Here is a 21,684-nt window from a genome sequence, read left to right on the forward strand (position 1 = left end):
TTATAAGACAGTAAAGGACATGGTAAGACATGGAAGCATATTGTAAGACACTAAAGGACGTGGTAAGACATGGAAGCATATTGTAAGACACTAAAGGACATGGTAAGACATGGAAGCATATTGTAAAACACTAAAGGACGTGGTAAGACATGGAAGCATATTGTAAGACACTAAAGGACGTGGTAAGACATGGAAGCATATTGTAAGACACTAAAGGACGTGGTAAGACATGGAAGCATATTGTAAGACACTAAAGGACGTGGTAAGACATGGAAGCATATTGTAAGGCACTAAAGGACGTGGTAAGACATGGAAGCATATTGTAATACACTAAAGGACGTGGTAAGACATGGAAGCATATTATAAGACACTACAGGACATGGTAAGACATGGAAGCATATTGTAAGACACTAAAGGACGGCGTAAGACATGGAAGCATATTGTAAAACACTAAAGGACGTGGTAAGACATGGAAGCATATTGTAAAACACTAAATGACGTGGTAAGACATGGAAGCATATTGTAAGACACTAAAGGACATGGTAAGACATGGAAGCATATTATAAGACACTAAAGGACGTGGTAAGACAGGGAAGCATATTATAAGACAGTAAAGGACATGGTAAGACATGGAAGCATATTGTAAGACACTAAAGGACGTGGTAAGACATGGAAGCATATTGTAAGACACTAAAGGACATGGTAAGACATGGAAGCATATTGTAAGACACTAAAGGACGTGGTAAGACATGGAAGCATATTGTAAGACACTAAAGGACGTGGTAAGATATGGAAGCATATTGTAAGACACTAAAGGACGTGGTAAGACATGGAAGCATATTGTAAGACACTAAAGGACGTGGTAAGACATGGAAGCATATTGTAAGGCACTAAAGGACGTGGTAAGACATGGAAGCATATTGTAATACACTAAAGGACGTGGTAAGACATGGAAGCATATTATAAGACACTAAAGGACGTGGTAAGACATGGAAGCATATTGTAAGACACTAAAGGACGGCGTAAGACATGGAAGCATATTGTAAAACACTAAAGGACGTGGTAAGACATGGAAGCATATTATAAGACACTAAAGGACATGGTAAGACATGGAAGCATATTGTAAGACACTAAAGGACATGGTAAGACATGGAAGCATATTGTAAGACACTAAAGGACATGGTAAGACATGGAAGCATATTGTAAAACACTAAAGGACATGGTAAGACATGGAAGCATATTGTAAGACACTAAAGGACATGGTAAGACATGGAAGCATATTGTAAAACACTAAAGGACATGGTAAGACATGGAAGCATATTGTAAGACACTAAAGGACATGGTAAGACATGGAAGCATATTGTAAGACACTAAAGGACGTGGTAAGACATGGAAGCATATTGTAAGACACTAAAGGACGTGGTAAGACATGGAAGTATATTGTAAGACACTAAATGACGTGGTAAGATATGGAAGTTTATTGTAAGACACTAAAGGACGTGGTAAGACATGGAAGCATATTATAAGACACTAAAGGACATGGTAAGACATGGAAGTATATTGTAAGACTCTAAATGACGTGGTAAGACATGGAAGTATATTGTAAGACACTAAATGACGTGGTAAGACATGGAAGTATACTGTAAAATGCTGAAATAATTCGATATGACAGGAAATAAATAGTAAAAATATTGTGATATTCAAGGCTATTGTAAGATACTATAGGGTATGGTAAGGCAAAGATTGACAATGTAAGACACTAAAGAATATGACATATATAAAGAGTAGGACATGAAAGGATATTGTAAGATCATAACGGATATAGTAAGACATAAAAAGATAATGAAAGATGGTAGAATATGGTAGGGATGTTGTAAGATACTAACAGATATGATAAGACATGGAAGTATAATCTAAGAGCGTAAGGATTTGGGTAGATAATGTAAGATACTAAGGAATATTTCAGGATGTGGGAGCATATTATGAGATACAAAAAGATATAGTAGGATATGGAAGGATAATGTGAAATACTAAGATATAATAAGATATGGGAGGATATTGTAAGATACTAAAGGATATGGAAAGCCATAGAAGGATAATATAAGACATTGAAGGCTATGATAAGATATGGAAGGTTAATGTAAAATACTAAGATATATGCCAGGATATTAAAGGATAAGTTAGAATAAGGTCAGATTTGGCGTGTTTTCCCTAGGAGCTTTTAGAGAACAATCACTGCTTGTATTCCTCTCAGAACTGACCGAAGTCCATTTACCAATAAACCTGCTATGTTGACTATGAGACCTAACACCTTTCCAGTATTTGTGGGATGTCGGCTGGGACTAGAAAATTGTACTCCACTATCCGGCGGAGGCAAAAGTTGTGCGCCGCTGTCTGGTTATAGAGACTACGGCAGAGCGGTCGAATTTCTAATCAAACGCTCAAGAATAAATACTCGCCTTGTAAAAAACCGGTTATGGAGCCTATGGATATGGAGTCCGTGAAGTCTATGGAGCCCGTGGAGTTTATGGAGTCTATGGAGTCCGTGAAGTCTATGGAGCCCGTGGAGTTTATGGAGTCTATGGAGTCTATGGAAAAGTTGACCAATTATCACCATATATAAAGGTTAATGCCCCGTATATTGGTGAAGTTTCTGTGGTATCGCAATTGTCATCACCGACAAATTGAATAGTCGCTCTGCCATTTTACTTGGATACTTCCTCCTATATCACGGTAAATACATGGACGGAGAGCATAATGATAAAGTCTACAAATATCAACACCCACGCCTGAAATATATCACAGTAAAAAACTAAACAAAAACAAGCATAAAATACATGATAATAATTTTTTTTAATAAATCAATAAATATATGTATCAATGAATGCAATCAAACTACCCGTACATCAAAAAATGAACAAGGTAAGAAACCGTGACAGACTGACTACCGCATCAGCCGTATCGTATAATCCAGAAACTTCACAATCACAGCCCGTCTTAGTTCGGTTTTGGGATGTTACTAAGTCATGTATCTGAACACCAAGACATTTACAGTAAAGATTGCATATATAATGCCGTAATTAAATTAAACCATTGACTTTTTTGTTTTTGTTTGTCTTACAGATGCTATCCGCTAGGCCCTCCAGTGTAACCGAGATGATGCAGGTGGCCCGGTGTTTTCACTGATTAGAGGCTGTTTCTTTACTTTTATTTGACTAGATATTGATTGTAAAAGAGCGTCTTGTCAGCGATAGCAGTATACATATATATGTGAACTCTGTACCTTTAGCTTAAATCACAAGGTCGCAGAAAGAAATAAAGGTATATCTCTGTATAGTCAGCTCTGCTTTGCTCTGGTTTGGTCGATACACCTGACAGAGAGTAGGCCTATCACACACTGCCTCCTGACCTATCCACTCTGTACAGCTCTATCACAACCCAATCGAGCATAACAGACCATTACTTCCCCTTCCTATATAATTAGCCGTTACTGTATAATTGCCTTATTCAAGCCGTTCTGACCACTCGACCACAGAGGCCTTACTAACAACCTCTATGATAGCACCGCGGAAGTCGATACGTCTTCACAGAAAGTCTTAACAAGCGATGATAGAGAAGACGCTGTGAAAGGCGCCTGTCAATAAGGATGTTTGGTCACATTAGGGCCGAGGAGCTGAGCAAATATTTGACCACAACAGATTGCTTTGTGTCGAAACTCGAGGTTTGATGATCACCTGTAGCGGGTGTCACCATCAGTCATGAAGGCTACCCACTGGCTACTACGGATGGTATCAAAAATGTGCCTTTGATTTCCAGATATCACCTCGTCGGATGGGTGATATCGTAATCTCTAAACTCCTGACAGAAACAGAATGCTTATGTTTTGCCGACGGCTCGTCCAGACGTCCGACTAATGGTTTAGAACACCCATATCTATCGGGCTGCCGTTCGAGATCGGGCTCTACTCGAGACACACATGTTTCTCTGACCGATCTCGCGTGGACAGATTCACTCAATCTGTCTTATATACAAATAAATCAGAAATAATGCGTTAAACGCCACCTTCTTTGGAATGGACACCTAGGTTGATCAGCATTCTCAGCACTAGAATCAAATGTAGGGCTTTCACACGACTGACTGGCCTGACCCGTATTTGATCCTAGCAAAAGTAATCAAAGGGCGACCGAGAGGCAAGTTTATGTTTGAACATGATACAAGTTATGGTGTGTATAAGTCCCAAACCGATCATCACTGGCAAATGGAAGGTGTGGGCTGTTTGAATCTGGACAATGCTTAACCTTGACGGATGGTATGGTTGTGTCCTTCACTGGTCTTCTTTGACAATAATTTGTTTTTCGGTCTTTGGAGAATGGCCTGGAGTCCTGCCAAGCCATTATTTACTTTGGAATGTGTAATTTACGGCGAATGATAGATATCGACCTGAGAAAAATACCCAGAATTCCTCTGGATGGAACATAATATCTAGAATTACGTGATGTTCTGTATCATGAACCATGGATTTGCCCTGTGCACCTCACTGATTCTGCGAGGTCTGTATCATGAGCCATGGATTTGCCCTGTGCACCTCACTGATTCTGCGAGGTCTGTATCATGAGCCATGGATTTGCCCTGTGCACCTCACTGATTCTGTGAGGCCTGTATCATGAGCTATGAGTTTACCATGTGCACTTCATTGATTCTAAGCAAATATCTGTAACCCAATCAAATCTCAAGAGCTTTCTCCATACAGTTTGGCGCACTGTAACAACTGCATTTATAACAAAAGTAGAAAACCGTTTACATACAATACTATTATAAACCAGAATACCTTTGGATGTACGGAAGGCCCGACTGAAACAGAATGTGAGATTTGCAAAATTAAAGAGGTGGGTTCAAATTGCAAACAAAGGGAATATTTGTGATAAGAAAACCGGAAACTAGACATGTGCTTATTTTAGCTGAAATGAGATGAAAAGTGTCACTGAGTTGATCACTTTACATACCTACATATTTACATCTCGCCTGTATTTACCTGTGTGTCATAAGCGACTTTCATGTAACTTGTAAGAAAATGACGAGAGAGTAGTTTTATCTAGTAGTAATGTTAAACTATATCAGCTTCTTTTCAGATAAAAACATCATTACCTAAATCATGATAGTTATACGAAACCCTTTTTTAACGTCTGTAAAGTGTTTTTGCAGACATCACTTGGCTGTTTTGTACAATCTTCATGCGAGAATTCTTTTGTTACATTATGTCCTGCACAAACGAGAACCAGGTAAGTCTGGACAGTCATTCACTCCATGCTGTGACCGCCGTTGCACCTAATAAAATATTCTTCAGTATGGCTTTTAGTTTCAATGAAAAAGACAAATAAGTAACGGAAAGTCATTCCAAAGATGGCCCAGCTGACAACCTCTTGACTGTTTTATAGTCTATTCTAAAATATGTACCAGCTATCTGTATTTATGACGTATGTCGCAGCCGTAAATTACTCGGCCGTTTTATGCTGTATTTATGACGTATGTCGTAGTCGTAAATTACTCGGCCGTGTTATGCTGTATTTATGACGTATGTCGCAGTCGTAAATTACTCGGCCGTTTTATGCTGTATTTATGACGTATGTCGCAGTCGTAAATTACTCGGCCGTTTTATGCTGTATTCATAACGCATGTCGCAGTCGTAAATTACTCGGCCATGTTATGCTGTATCTTCCATCCACCATCTTCCAGCCGCCATCGTATAAGAGTACGGCGTAAAACACCAATCAAATAAATAAATAAATTATGCTGTATTTATGGTGTATGTCACAGCCGTAAATTACTGGGCAGTTTTATCCTGTATCTATGAAATGTAGCACAGTCATCGATCACAAGATCTTGGACACATTTTGCAGTCTTTGCTCAACATGGGAAGGCCGTCCATCAGCTCCACAGTCTACATTGTAGTCCAGTTTTTCCCGCCAGGATGTCCCCAGTTGTCCCTCGCTCGGCCATGTCGCACTTCACAGGCGCCACACAGTTACAACATTCAGACATTTCCCCGTCCTTGAGTGGCCAGTCTCATTACAGTCCATACTCCAGCATCTGGGAAAGTCAGTTTGAAATGGTAGTTTGTAATGTTTATGTTTTGATAGCAAGGAAGAATCATTGTACGTAAGCAGGGGAGCCTGCCGGCAACCTGCGGATGATCGTGGGGTTCCCAGGGACTTTTTTCCACCATGATTTGATAATGCTGGCCAATATGCTTCCAGTGAACATTTCTCGACTACGGCGTAAATAAATCAACCAATAAATAAATAAGTCATTCTAATATGGAAGAATATTGTAAGATTCCAAAAGACATGGAAAGATATTAAACGATAACTTTAGGATGTACCCAGCATTGCCACGTTTTTGCCCATGAGCATTTAGAGAGCAAATGTTGTTTGTATTCCACTCAGAACTGACTTAAGTCCATTCACCAATAAAACGTACAATGTTCCTCACGAGATCTGACATCTCTGCCGTATTTGCAGTGTGGACTGAGGACTAGAAAGTAGTACCGGGTGAACGCCAATCCCTTACCGCCAACACCAAGTTAATGTACGTCATTTTGTAGATTTTCCCGTGGGCATCATGAAGGGATCGAAGCGTAAAGATGATCTTTTCTGTCCACGGCCACAGACGACCATAATTCCTTCCACTGAATACACTCTTTACCAGTACGCACAGACTACGATTTTGTGCTGGATCAGAGTTGAGATTTGCACAGTGTAGCACGTGACTGTAAAGAGGCCACGATTATCACCAGTCGTATATGCTACTGTTATATGTATAAATTTATATCTAGTAGCTGGTTGTTCTGACAACGTTAGTGCCTTGAACAAAGCTGTGTTCATTGTATTCCCGCTAGAAATATGTATAGCTCTATGTGACACATGCCTGTTACTTTTACCAGCTGTGACTGTAATGTCCTTGAGTGGGTTACCATGGTTCTGACGTAGGACTGTGGGAAATTCCCTCTGATCTTTCTCAATTCCTCTACTTCGCCGCCTCGCAGCATATAAAAGCCATCATTGCAGTTCGCCTCCTGTTATTTGTTGCCATCGCAACATTGCTTTTACACTGCAACTATCTCTATTAACTTGTATTGCCATATTTTTTTTTCTGCCTATCCTTCTGCCGTGTCTGTAGGCAGAAGAAGGAAACCCGTTTGTGTAATCTGGATTTTATGTGGTGCTAATATCAGTTACCTACTCATCTCTTCGAACCGTTGCTCTATGTTTAACACTGTATTGTGTATATCATACGGTCGACATACTTTGTTTTGGAACCTTGACAAGAGTTCACTGACTTCAATATATCATGTATGTATGTACGAACATAGAATCGATATAGATGTATTTGTAAACTGATCGCTATTGTCACTTGGGATTTGTTTCGACAATTAAGCCTCAAGTTCCGTTTCGGCTTGCAGATGGTCAATGGACAATGAGCGCACATGGACAATTTCCTGGCTAAGATAACTCATGGTGACCAACTAGTTACGTCAACCACATCGCTAAATATCAATGGCAGTGCTTATAAAGAAGGTGTGAATTAGTTTATTAGCGCGTGCACGTGTCCTTCCATGCGTCTGTCCATGCGTCCGTTCGTCCATGCGTCTGTCCATGCGTCCGTCCACGCATCCTTCCATAATTAGTTTAATTAGCGCGTCTTCCATGCGTCTGTCCATGTCTCTGTCCACGCGCCCTTCCATGCGTCTGTCCACGCGTCCTTCCATGCGTCTGTCCATGTGTCCGTCCATGCGTTTGTCCATAAGCCTGTCCATGCGTCCGTCCACGCGTCCTTCCATGCCTCCGTCCGTGCGTCCTTCAAGGCGTCTGTCCATGCGTCCGTCCGCGCGTCCTTCCACGCGTATGTCCATGCGTCCGTCCACGCGTCCTTCCAGGAGTCCTTCCAAGCGTCTGTCCATGACGGTCGAGCTGTGTAAGTATGAATCTTGCGGGTATTCCATGTATCCTGTTTACATCAAGCTCATCACCAAGTCATAATGAAACCCAGGAGATCGCGTCAGGGAAGGGTGTGAAGTAGTTTACTCAACTGAAAATTACGTCTTGTTACCAAAGCAAGAGAAGACCAAGTCATCAATATTAATATTTGTCTGGAATCCAGGCGTCCAAACAAATAGTCGTATTCCAGAGGCCAAACAACATGGACGTTCTATGTCAATAATCATAAGGCCAGTTGCACCCAAAATCATCAAATAACTTTAAAAGTATATAAAGTAAGAAATGCGGGCGGAATCATGCAAATAGAAGCAGTCAACAGTTCTAAGACGAAAGGAAACGAGTGAAATTAGTATTTTAGTTTTAATCTCAAACATACACACACCATGTGGCTGACGGTGGAGAAAAATTAGCTGATGCAAATACCCGTCCAGTAAAAAGCCGCTAATTGTTGGCGATATTTAGACTACAGAAAAGTCCAGGTCACATGTCACCACATATAAAGGTTAACACTTGAAAACTTTCTCTTACATCGCGGTAAATACAGGAAGATCTGAACCGAGGCCATAGTGATGAAGTCTACAAATATCAATACCAATGAACGAAAAACATCAGAGTAAATAAATAAATACAAGCAATCCTAAAATCTATAAAATATTTCTTCTAATAAATCAAAATAAGCAGCTATATCAATCATTACAATCACACATAAGGACATCAAATAATCAATAAGTTAAGAAACTTAAAACAAACTGAAAATAGCCTCAACTGTATGATACTACTGTATGATACTACTGTGTGATACAACTGTGTGATACAACTGTGTGATACAACTGTGTGATACAACTGTGTGATACAACGAAGAAAGTTTAGAAGCACTGTTCTTCTTTTTTTCTGTGTTCTCTTTTGTGATCTCGTTAAAACGATGTAACTGAATACCAAAAAATTTGGAATGAATACTGCTTTGTCCTGACTTTGTCGATGCATCTGACATAGAATAGGCCTATCCCACACTGTGTTACAATTTATGCTGCCTAACGAACCATCTCTATACAGTTCTATCACAAACCGTTTTAGCATAACAGATAGTTTCGTCCCCTTCCTATATAATCAGCCGTTACTATATAATTGCCTGCAAGCCGTTTCTGACCACTCGACCACAGAAGGCTGGTTGACATTCTGTGATAGCACAGCGGAAGTCGATACGTCTTCACAGACACGCGTCTTAACAAGTGATATTCTTCATTATACCGTGTCAGCCATTATACCGTGGTGCCTGACACAGGCAGACCGAAAATGCTTGTCTTTTCTCGCGGGCTCTTTCAGACGACTCACCAATGATTTATAGCAGGAGAATCTGTTTGCTAGGGGTGACTTCCTGTGTCTATGTGGGGCAAAATAATTTCTTTTGCAACACCTAGCGTGGGTTTTAGAAAAGCAGGAATAAAATGCTATGCTATAGCTGTGCTATGATGGGGGTAGTAATGTTCAAATATATTGCCTTATTTATAAGTAAACCAAAAATGTTCTCACTATTTACACATTAAAAGACCTTTTCCTAACCCTTTAGATGGACACAACAGTTGATCAATATCCTTAGCCTTTAAATCAGATGCAGTGCTTTTACACCATTGAATGGCATGAGCTGTATTTGAGGCCAGCAAAGATTTTGATGGTACTACTGGGAGGTAATTTTTGTTTGAACATGACAGAAGTCATCGTGTTAAATTTCCAAGCTAATATTGATTGGTGAGTGAAAGATGTATGCTGTTTCCTTTCTAGACAATATTTAGTTCTGATGGATGATTTAGTTTTTTTCTATACAAGCCCTTTTTGTCCCTAATTTGTTTCTTGGTTACCTGGGGATTGTTTAAGAAACCAACAATGACATTACATGGTTTAACTGTACAATTTACGACGAATGATTGGTAAAAAAGAATTTCCTGGATGCAACATACTATCCAGAGTTAGGTGAGTTCTGTATCAGGAGCTGTGAGTTTGCAATGTGCACCTCAGTGATGCTAAATTGACTACGTATTTTTTTACTGAACAGAAAGAGACTTTTTTTGTTTTCTTAAACTATACAAACTTGCAAACGTATTCTGTGCAGTCTGTATGCTGTACTATACTGTATTCCTCCATGATACAGGCCTATGCTGGTGGAGTAAGCATTTCCGAGGTCTAGACAGTTTGCATTGTTTCAATTGTGTGTTAAATGTGATGACAACACAGCATTTTGAGTAATTTTAGACCAGTGACGTCTATTCAATTGCAATTAACATCACTGCATTTGTCCTACCAAATTCTGCTTAACGCATGCTCCCAGGTGGTGTGTAGATTGTTACTATCTATGCATCTACATGAACCGAATAAGACCTCAATTAGTGTCAAAGAGAGTTACGTGAGACAATTTTCCAACTATCACGCTGTCGTCGTTGTCATGGTTTTCGTCTCTGTGATGTAAGTTTTTTTTATATTATTTATCAAATATGTCTCAGCTGTAACTCTAACGACATTTTTACACAGTTGTCATAACATGCCCTGCTGTCAGCTGCTTGACAGTTTTGGACAGTATATGCCCAGAAGATACCTACATGTAGCTCCAGTCGCTTGTCTGGGTGAACATCCAACACTCTCTGCCAGTTACCTTGAAACTTTCATTCTTTTGTATTGCTCTTTAGTTTCTCTTAGTGATAATTTAAAGTAAAGTAAATAAAAACATACTAGCGGTAGGGATGTTAGGCATTTATGCATTCTTGTTATTTTTCATTCCTTTTTGTTTAAGGTGGAACTTTGTTCCATCGCGCTATATCAACGAAGCTAAAGGGAAATTCCCATCGGCTACTGCTAGTTTAAGGCTTGGGAAGTTGTTCCAGTAATACACCTAGGGCGTGGACATTTGGTCACAGACTCCCATTACAACTTCCGTTTTTCGGGAGGGACGAATGTAATTCTGTGTATGTTAGGGTGTAAAGTTGTCTTTTGCTGCCAGCCTGCCGTTTTGGTGTACAGGTGCATGCTTGGTATCAAAATGATGGATATTGTCTAAGCTTTGGGCAGGTATGAGTTTTAATGATGGAAGTTTGAAGTTTGAAATTCTGGGAGAGAGGACACAAAGAGACAGGTGGTGATGAGTCTGCGAGTGACGTCCCCTTGGCGTTGTTAGGCATCCCTCCCAGCTGCCGGCATAGAAAGGTCCAGATTTTGACGGTCAACCTATGTCAAGATTTTTATGGCTTCTTTCTCACAGGCTGGGCCAGGTATGCACCAAAGCTTACTGGCCAGTGATTGTTTGGAACTCAGCTACAACGCTAAACGGTAACACTGTCGCTTATGGAAAACTAATGGGCATCTGTGGGCATCAAGGGTTAAAATCTTTCACCAAATTACATTCCAGCAGCAGTCACATACTCATTAACCTGGACAGTCTTCGTCAAACACATCCCAAGCATCAGCCATATCGGCAATTTTGCCACTTCCCAATGGTTCACAGTGAGGACCGATTTGATGATTTTGGAAAAACATGCATTATTGGGTCTCTGTAGGACTTCATTTTACACTTTAGGGATGTATTTTCCCAGTATGGTCCACTAGTTAAACTGTAGATAGACGTGTCATTGCTCCATATATCCAAGCCCTATACCACTCGGCAGCCCCTTCCAACCCCGGGAATACGTCCTCTCCGTGTTTTATTTTCCAATATATTCTTGCTGTAATCAACCAATGGACAATTTTGGACAACTGGGCCATGATACGGTGAATAATGTGAGAAATGATAGGATATGGCAAGACATAGAGGGATGCGGTAGGATATGGCAGTACATTGTAGGATGTGGAAAGATATGGTAGGATATGGCAGTATATTGTAGGATGTGGTAGGGTATGGTAGGATATGACAGTACAGTGTAGGATATGCAAATATATGGTAGGATATGGCAGTTCATTGTAGGATGTGGAAAGATATGGTAGGATATGGCAGTATATTGTAGGATGTGGTAGGGTATGGTAGGATATGACAGTACAGTGTAGGATATGCAAATATATGGTAGGGTATGGCAGTTCATTGTAGGATGTGGAAAGGTATGGTAGGATATGGCAGTATATTGTAGGATGTGGTAGAGTATGGTAGGATATGACAGTACAGTGTAGGATATGCAAATATATGGTAGGATATGGCAGTTCATTGTAGGATGTGGAAAGATATGGTAGGATATGGCAGTATATTGTAGGATGTGGTAGGGTATGGTAGGATATGACAGTACAGTGTAGGATATGCAAATATATGGTAGGATATGGCAGTTCATTGTAGGATGTGGAAAGATATGGTAGGATATGGCAGTATATTGTAGGATGTGGTAGGGTATGGTAGGATATGACAGTACAGTGTAGGATATGCAAATATATGGTAGGATATGGCAGTTCATTGTAGGATGTGGAAAGATATGGTGGGATAAGGCAGTATATTGTAGGATATGGTAGGATATGGTAGGAAATGACAGTACAGTGTAGGATATCCAAATACATGGTAGGATATGGCAGTACACTGTAGGATATGGAAAAATATGATAGGATACGGCGGTACTCTGTAGGGTAGGGTAGGATATGGCTTGACAATTTTCCACATAAGACCTACCGTCTCTGCTGTACTGGGGATGTTGGCTGAGGGCTGGTACGTCGTACATGGCTTAGGCCAACCCAGTAACGTCAGCATCGAGTCAATCTGCGTCATTTTGTAGCTTTTTCCGTGAAAATTATGATGGGAGCGAGGCGTAAAGACTGGCTCTCTGTCCAGGGTCGACGTCACGACTATAAATCTTTCCACTGAATACACTCTACAGACAGGTCATTTGCCTTTACGTAGAGACTTTGGCCGGATCGGAGTTGAGATTGCACACTGTACCACGTGACTGTGACGAAGCATCGCTGGTCACTCGCCGTGTGTCTTAGTGTGGTTACAACCTCAACGAGTTTACCATGGCAACGTTTCTTGTCTGGAACACAGTTGTGTTTAATGCAATTCCGCGGGACATACCTTTGGGTCGAGGCTTACCTTAAGTAAAACACGCCTGTTAATTTCACCAAATGTGACCTGGCACCCAAGTAACCTCGAAACTCCTCAATATACATGTTACTGTATGTTGTCTTTTATTACCTTTCGTCCGGGAAAGTCCTCCAGGACAACTGAAAATAGTTCCCAGTGTTTAAATGACATTTCCAGACCAGAATCAAGTCATTTAGTGTAACCCTGTGTCAGAATAAATCTGTTGTAAAGATCCCCACGTGGTTTGTTGTGAATCGATTAATGTGATATACGATGTATTTAAATCGCGAACAACAAAATATTACTTTAATAATCACGCTTTGACACTGCAATACAGCACAGTCCCATAAACCCGATTTGTACATATCACCATAACTTACCATACTGTTGCCATAGCGTCTTGTTTGTTGGCCGCCAGAAAATGCAAATGTTTGATTCCGAGTGAAGACCCATTTCGGCCGATTTTGTGTGGAGCTAATATCATCTTTATTCATCTCTTCGCACCTTTGTTCTATATTTTCCGCTATATTATGTACGTCACACGGTCGTCATACTTTGTTCAGGAACATTGCCAAGTCTATTGACTTATAGATTTCATGGATCTATGTGTGTCCATAGCATCGATATAGGGATACATACATTTGTAATTGATCGTCATCGTCACTTGGATTTTGTGTTGACATCTAAGCCTCCATTTCCGCTTCGGCCTGAAGATGGTCAATGGACAATGAACGCACATGGAAAATTTCCTGGCTTAGGTAACGCATGGTGACTGGCTAGTGACCGGTGAAAACGTTCACTCTGTTTTTGAGGGTGGCGCTGTGTACATATTGATAGTGTCTGTAGTACGTCTGTCCATGCGATAGTTCACTTGTCAACCCATGCGTCCGTCCCGCGTCCGTCCATGCGTCCGTCCATGCGTCCTTCTATGCGTTCTTCTGTCACTGCGTCTATGCGTCAGTATTCGGCAGTTAACCAGTTCGCATACATCTATTGTCCATGGCATACATGAGGTATACACATTTCCTTGAATATGTCTCTTGGTGAAAAAGTTTGTCAGATAAACAATTTTTATCAATTAGGTTTTCTTGTTGTCATGATTCTTATTTGTGTTTATTCTCTGACAGACAGCAAATATCCACACTGAGTGCACCTTTTGCGATTAAAATCGGGCGTTGTTGTATACGCACGAGGACAAAAGATGTCAAAAGCAATAATTCGGCCTGAAGAGGTTGATGTAATCTCGTTCTCACGGTGAAAATGGTACATATAACGAAGATACTCCAATTCGTCACGGTATACGTTTTCTGCTAGTAAAGGCTCCACCACCAATTTCTTGTAATCTCTTATTTAAATAAAAGCCTCTTTACTCACCTGTTTGATGATACATGTAAATTACAAGTGCTTTTGAGTACATTTCCGAATTGATGCGCATGTCTTTAATTACAACCTGTGTACCATGCGGGAGGCTGTATTTTAATATGAATGGAGATTTTTATAAAGCTTTTGTCCCGTACAGGTGTCGTTTATCCAGCACCTAACTTTGGACCGTAACTCTCATCTTCACATAGGGCGCCACAGATTGCTATCTCGAATAAAGCACTGACAGCCAACACTTATCTATATAGAAACCAATAAGCAGGCCACATCAAACCGAGAGGAGGTACTCAGGTTCAGATCATCACATTGTGTTTTCGCTGTTTATACTGTAACCTTAAACATAAATCTGTGCACACAAAACATGTTTATCTGATGAAATGTGAGAGCATTTCTCTTTGCCTAGGAAATTATTAGCCTGTTTATTTTGAATAACCATCGGTATACAAGCCCTGGGGTGGAGCTGTCGAGAGTGCTTCAGATGTCCTACACCAACTGACAGTCCATGTACAAGGAGTTCATCCACATCAGTTTTAGCATTTGAATACTCTTGGTATTTAGATGGACACATTATAGATGACTAGTAAGTGATACCAATAAAAGTAAAAATGAGAAGGGAAGACGCCTCTTAGAAAAAATCTAATGACAAAAATCTACTGTACAAAAAAGTCAAAAAATTTTGCCGCAGGTCGTAAATACATAGCACCGAGTGAACAAAAGACGTAATGGAACTCTTCTTCAAGAGTTATTTCATGTCTCAGCATGTCTTTGTGCACAAAACATCAGGCTTTATTATAAGTCTTACATTTATTTTGTAATTTTTGCTTTTTTTGCTTGGAGATATGCAAGCCTTATCCATACCAACTTATCATACATTTTTATTTATTTATTTGATTGGTGTTTTACGCCGTACTCAGGAATATTTCACTTATACGACGGCAACCAGCATTATGGTGGGAGGAAACCGGGCATATCCCGCTGGAAACCCACAACCAAACGCAGGTTGCTAGAAGACCTTTCCACATACGGCCGGAGAGGAAGCCAGCATGAGATGGACTTAAACTCACAACAAATGCATTGGTGAGAGGCTCCTGGGTCATTACGCTGCGGCAGCCCGCTAACCAATTGAACCACGGGGTCCCCCCCATACATGGTTATTAAAAACGTTTAAGCGTTATTCTTGTAACCCTTGTCATGCTATGGTTCTCCGCCAGGGCGGTGTTTCCTCCTTCATGCTATGGTTCTCCGCCAGGGCAGTGTTTCCTCCGTCATGCTGTGGTTCTCCGCCACGGCAGTGTTTCCTCCGTCATGCTATGGTTATCCGCCAGGGCAGTGTTTCCTCCGTCATGCTATGGTTCTCCGCCAGGGCAGTGTTTCCTCCGTCATGCTGTGGTTCTCCGCCACGGCAGTGTTTTCTCCGTCATGCTATGGTTATCCGCCAGGGCAGTGTTTCCTCCGTCATTCTATTGTTCTCCGCCAGGGCAGTGTTTCCTCCGTCATGCTATGGTTATCCGCCACGGCAGTGTTTCCTCCGTCATGCTATGGTTCTCCGCCAGGGCAGTGTTTCCTCCGTCATGCTATGGTTCTCCGCCAGGGCAGTGTTTCCTCCGTCATGCTATGGTTCTCCGCCAGGGCAGTGTTTCCTCCGTCATGCTATGGTTCTCCACCAGGGCAGTGTTTCCTCCGTCATGCTATGGTTCTCCGCCACGGCAGTGTTTCCATGCTGTGTCTCTCTGTGTGTTGCCATAAAAACGTTACATTCTCTCAATATTTTCTGTGTTCAAAATATTTTGGACGGCGAATCTTTATACTGAGTGTTTACAGAACTGATGTGTATCTCTGACTTTTTCCTCTCTGGAATTTCCTTTTGTGCAGCTTTATGTTAATACTCATTCGTGCAGAACTCACACCGTACTTCTGTGTGTGTATCAGATGAGTAGACTATGTCAATGACAACAAACTAGTGTATCATGTACACGTTAATACTTATGGCCCCTGTTCGTTTGGTGCTCCTGCCTCTGTAACACAATCGCGCTATGGACAGTCCTTGTACAAAACCGGTCTATGTACTCAGCAAAACAATGCGCGGTTCTGACTGCATTGTTTTTAATTCAGAGGTACATGTAAATACAGGACTATTACAACCTGTGATATGTCAGTCCCAGGGTAAACTAATGAAGAGCTGTTGTAAATTTAATTACAAATTCACTTTGTTCTTTACGTGTATCAGATGCTCTGTAGTGCTATAGGAAGTAGTTTATTTGTCCTGTCTTTTCTTCGCTGGAGCGGACGTTTATGTCTCAAGGTTTCTCCAATCACTCTGGAATACCTGGCAATGAACAGGCAGATAGTCTGGCCGAACTGGCATTAAGACTGAGTAATATCTCATCTGATGTCTGACTGGCCATATCCACATTTCTTATATGAAGTGGCACCTTTCTGGATTCTGCAATGGCAAACCCACTGGGTCGGTTCATACAATGGTTGTTTTCATCGCTCATTTACCCCAGTATTGGCCTTTTCAACCATAAACGTCTTGTGTTTCCAGCATTGGTCGAGTTATCTCCCAGTCATTGTTTAGAACAGTTCAGCAGAAGCAATTCAGATTAATGACATGTCTGCCACGTGCAGAGGAGACCGTTAAGCACGTTTTACTGGTTTGCAAATGGGAGATCATTGTTTTTTTCAGGTCTTCCAGAGGCTAAAATTGTAGACTCTGGGAAGTGAACTTTGTCTGAGTAATGTGGAAGTTTAGGTTTTAAGGTATAGAGAAATATCTATACAGACTGAGTCAGTTGACTATTGTTGATTAGTATGACCTTAATCCGTGAAACAATGTATTGCCTTGGAGAACCTATGACTTTTCTGATGCGGAAAAATGACTGAGTGAAAATAAAATTGGTCGTTTTTCAACTTACCACAATTTTGCATTCCTACAGTAGTTCTTACGTGGTATAACAGTCAGCCAGGCTTTTTATACGAGCATGTCCCCACGGAGCAAACGGTCACTGGGACACTAAATTTTCAAGTACATTATGACATATCATTGTGAACAGCTATGCACCGAAAGAGATAAAAAAAGAGCCCACCTGTCTGTCTGTCTAACTTTACATAAACAAGTACGGAGTTATTTATATTAAACTGGGGACACTTTGTGGCTCTGAAGCAATCAACGTCTGTCCGCGAGCATTCTGTTAAAAAGTCTGACAGCCAGCATTCTGTTATAGGTCTGTCAGCAAGTATTCTGTTACACATCTGTCAGTGGGGAGAGCCCCGAAGAAATCCAGGACAATTCACAAGTTGCTGGCACACTTTTCTAAGTACGACTGGCGAGGGAGCCAGCAGGAGATGGACTTTAAGGAAGGCAAGCAAACTGCATGTCAAACTTTTCTGTCAACGATAGAACTATACTCCTTGGAGGCTTGACTCTAAAATAAACAGCGTATTGTCACATTCAACAAATCGCACTGGGTACGCTTGTCGTTATAGCCCCATAGCCGTCAGACCGTCGTCTAGTCGGACATGTCAGAAATAGCCAGTTGATCACATATTACATGTAACAATGAGGGGTTTAACGATCTGCCAGAATTCCCCCCATCTCCTAAGTCGTATAGCAGCTGAATTCTTCGCACAGTCCAATCCATACCTAATTAAACGACGACATGACACACGACCCAACATACATCACAAACACCCACCCCGCAAGTTCATTTTGGTGAAACAACGACATGACAAATTGCTCTGCATACACCACACGCGTCCACACACCGTGTTAATTTGGTGAATAGACATGACAAACGGTCCTACATACATCACACAGGCCCACACCCCGTGTTAATTTGATGAAACGACGACGTGAAAAAGTGCCCTACCTCCATCACACAGGCAAACACCCCGTGATAATATGGTAACACGACGACACGACAAACTGCCTTACATACATCACAAACGCTCACACCCAATGTTGATTTTGGTAAAACGACGCCACGACAAACTGCCTTACATACATCACAAACGCTCACACCCAGTGTTGATTTTGGTAACACGACGACACAACAAACTACTCTACATACATCACAAACGCTCACACCCAATGTTGATTTTGGTAACACGACGACACAACAAACTACTCTACATACATCACAAACGCTCACACCCAATGTTGATTTTGGTAACACGACGACACGACAAACTGCCTTACATACATCACAAACGCTCACACCCAATGTTGATTTTGGTAACACGACGACACAACAAACTACTCTACATACATCACAAACGCTCACACCCAATGTTGATTTTGGTAACACGACGACACGACAAACTGCCTTACATACATCACAAACGCTCACACCCAATGTTGATTTTGCTAAAACGACGACACAACAAACTACTCTACATACATCATAATCGCCCACACCGAATGTTACTTTGATGAAACGACGACATGACAAAGTGCACTATATCCATCACATAGGCCCACAACCTTTGTTAATTTGGTAAAAGGATAACACAAAAAACTGCCTTACATAAATTACAAACGCTCACACAACATGTTAATTGTTGTCAAACGACGATATGACAAACGGTCCTACATACATCACACAGGCCCTCACACCGTGTTAATGACAAACGTTCATAGGGATATATAACAAACACCCTCACCCCATGTTAATTTGATGAAGCAACGACATGACAAACTGCCTTACCTACATCACAAACGCTCACACCCTATGCTATCTTGGTGAAAGGACGACTGGACAAACAGCTCTATAGACATCACAAACGCCCATGGCACACGACCAAACATACATCACAAACACCCACACCGCAAGTAATTTTGGTGAAACGACATGACAAACTGCTCTGCATACAACACGCGCCCACACACCGTGTTAATTTGGTGAAAAAACATGACAAACGGCCCTACATACATCACACACGCCCAAACTCTATGTTAATTTGGTGAAACGACGACACGACAAACGGTCTTACATACATCACAAACGCCCACACCCCGTGTTAGTTTGGCGAAACGACGACACGACAGACCGTCCCTCAGAGGGCGAGGAGGTAGGACGGCTTGTTTATAAGGGGTGAAGTCGAGTTAGAGAATGAAGACGGATTAGAAGGTGAAGACAGCTTTAAAGCGCGAACACGGCTTAGAGGGTGACGGCGGAATATAGAGTGAAGATTGCTAAGAAGGTTGACCGGTGAGAAGGTAGAAGGTGGATTAGGGGGCTAAGACGGCTATAGAGTGTGAAGACGGATTAGAGGGTGAAGACGGATTAGAGAGTGAAGATGGCTAAGAAGGTTGACCGGTGAGAAGGTAGAAGGCGGATTAGGGGGCTTAGACGGCTATAGAGTGTGAAGACGGCTTAGATGGATAAACAGGTGGGAAAGTAGAAGACTAAGTCGATGGTGAAGACGAGTTATAGGGTGAAGTCGAATTAGAGGTTGGAAGGCTGGTTAGCAGAGGGTGTAGAGACATAAAAAATGTCGTTTGTCACACTATTATAAGACCAAGCTCTTCTTTGTAAACAACATATGTCCATTATTATAGACAAAAACATACATCCACTATTATAGACAACAACATATGTCCATTATTATAGACAACAACATATGTCCATTATTATAGACAACCTGTACGTAAACATAAGTCGACAAGATGTCGATTTCTTGTTACTCTTTTTTATTTTGTGTCTGCTTTGAAATTTGCGGAGTGGGCAGATTGAAGTCAAGTGAGTGAGTGCTTGGGGTTTAAGGTCGTATTTAACAATTTTTTAGTCATTTGACGACGAAGGAATCATTAGAGAGCATGTAATGTACCTCCTTGTTGCAGGACGGATTTCCACCGCTGTTTTATTTAGTGCTGCCTTACTGAAACGCCTTTTCGAAGGCAAGTGATCCGCCCCACCGGATCCATTATACTGATGTGGGTCAACCAGTCGTTGCAATATCCCCTTCAAGCCGAACTCCAAGCGAGAAAGTTACAACTTCCTCTTTTAAGGTCTTAGGTGTAACTCGACCCAGGATTGACCCGGAATCTATCGCTCCTGAAGCGGATGCTCTACCAACTGTCCTATCGGGGCCGGGAGAAGTCGAGATAATAACTTACGAAGAAAAACTCTGAACATTTTGTGTGTCATGGAAAGTTGAATTTACTTGGGAAAAAAAGCTGGACCACACATACATGTGCCCAAATAACAAAGGAATTAACCAAATCTGGGACATGGGAAACGAGTACCTACTCCATGATAGACGCAGTAATATTTAACATTACAAATATACGGAAAATGTAAAAAAAACACAAAATAAAAGCTGTTGTAAAAAGCATACTTTAACTTCTATAATGTTAAATATATGTCAAACTCTTTACTGTGGAAACTATTGAATAAGAAATATTTATTCCCTCCTAAACACAATATGTTATGTCCTCACCTTAAACAGAACACAATAGGTTATGCCCTCGACGTGGACGAAACACAACAGGTTATGCCCTTACCTTAGACAAAACACAAAATGCTATGTCCTCACCTTAGACAAAGCACACAATGTTATGTCCTCGCCTTAGACAAAACACAAAATGTTATGTCCTCACCTTAGAGAAAACACAAAATGTTATGTCCTCACCTTAGACAAAACACAATATGGTATGTCCTCACCTCAGACAAAACACTATATGCTATGTCCTCACCTTAGAAAAAACACAATATGTGATGCCTTCACCTCAGACAAAACACGATATGTTATGTCCTCACCTTAGACAAAACACAAAATGCTATGTCCTCACCTTAAATAAAACACAACATGTTATGTCTTTACCTTAGACAAAACACAAAATGTTATGTCCTTACCTTAGAGAAAACACAATATGTTATGTCCTCACCTCAGACAAAACACAATATGTTATGTCTTCAACTTAGATAAAACACTATATGTTATGTCTTCATCTTAGACAAAACACAATATGTTATGTCCTCAATTTAGACAAAACGCAATATGTTTTGTCCTCAACTTAGACAAAACACAAAATGTTATGTCCTCACCTCAGACAAAACACAATACGTTATGTCCTCATCTCAGACAAAACACAATATGTTTTGTCCTCACCTTAGACAAAATACAATATGCTAATTCCTCACCTTAGACAAAAGACAATATGTTATGTCCTCAATTTAGACAAAACACAATGGGTTATGTCGTCACCTTAGACAAAACAAAATAGGTTATGTCCTCGCCTCAGACAAAACACAATATGGTATGTCCTCA

This window comes from Liolophura sinensis, chromosome 2, assembly GCF_032854445.1.
Source record: "Liolophura sinensis isolate JHLJ2023 chromosome 2, CUHK_Ljap_v2, whole genome shotgun sequence".
Classification (NCBI taxonomy): domain Eukaryota; kingdom Metazoa; phylum Mollusca; class Polyplacophora; order Chitonida; family Chitonidae; genus Liolophura; species Liolophura sinensis.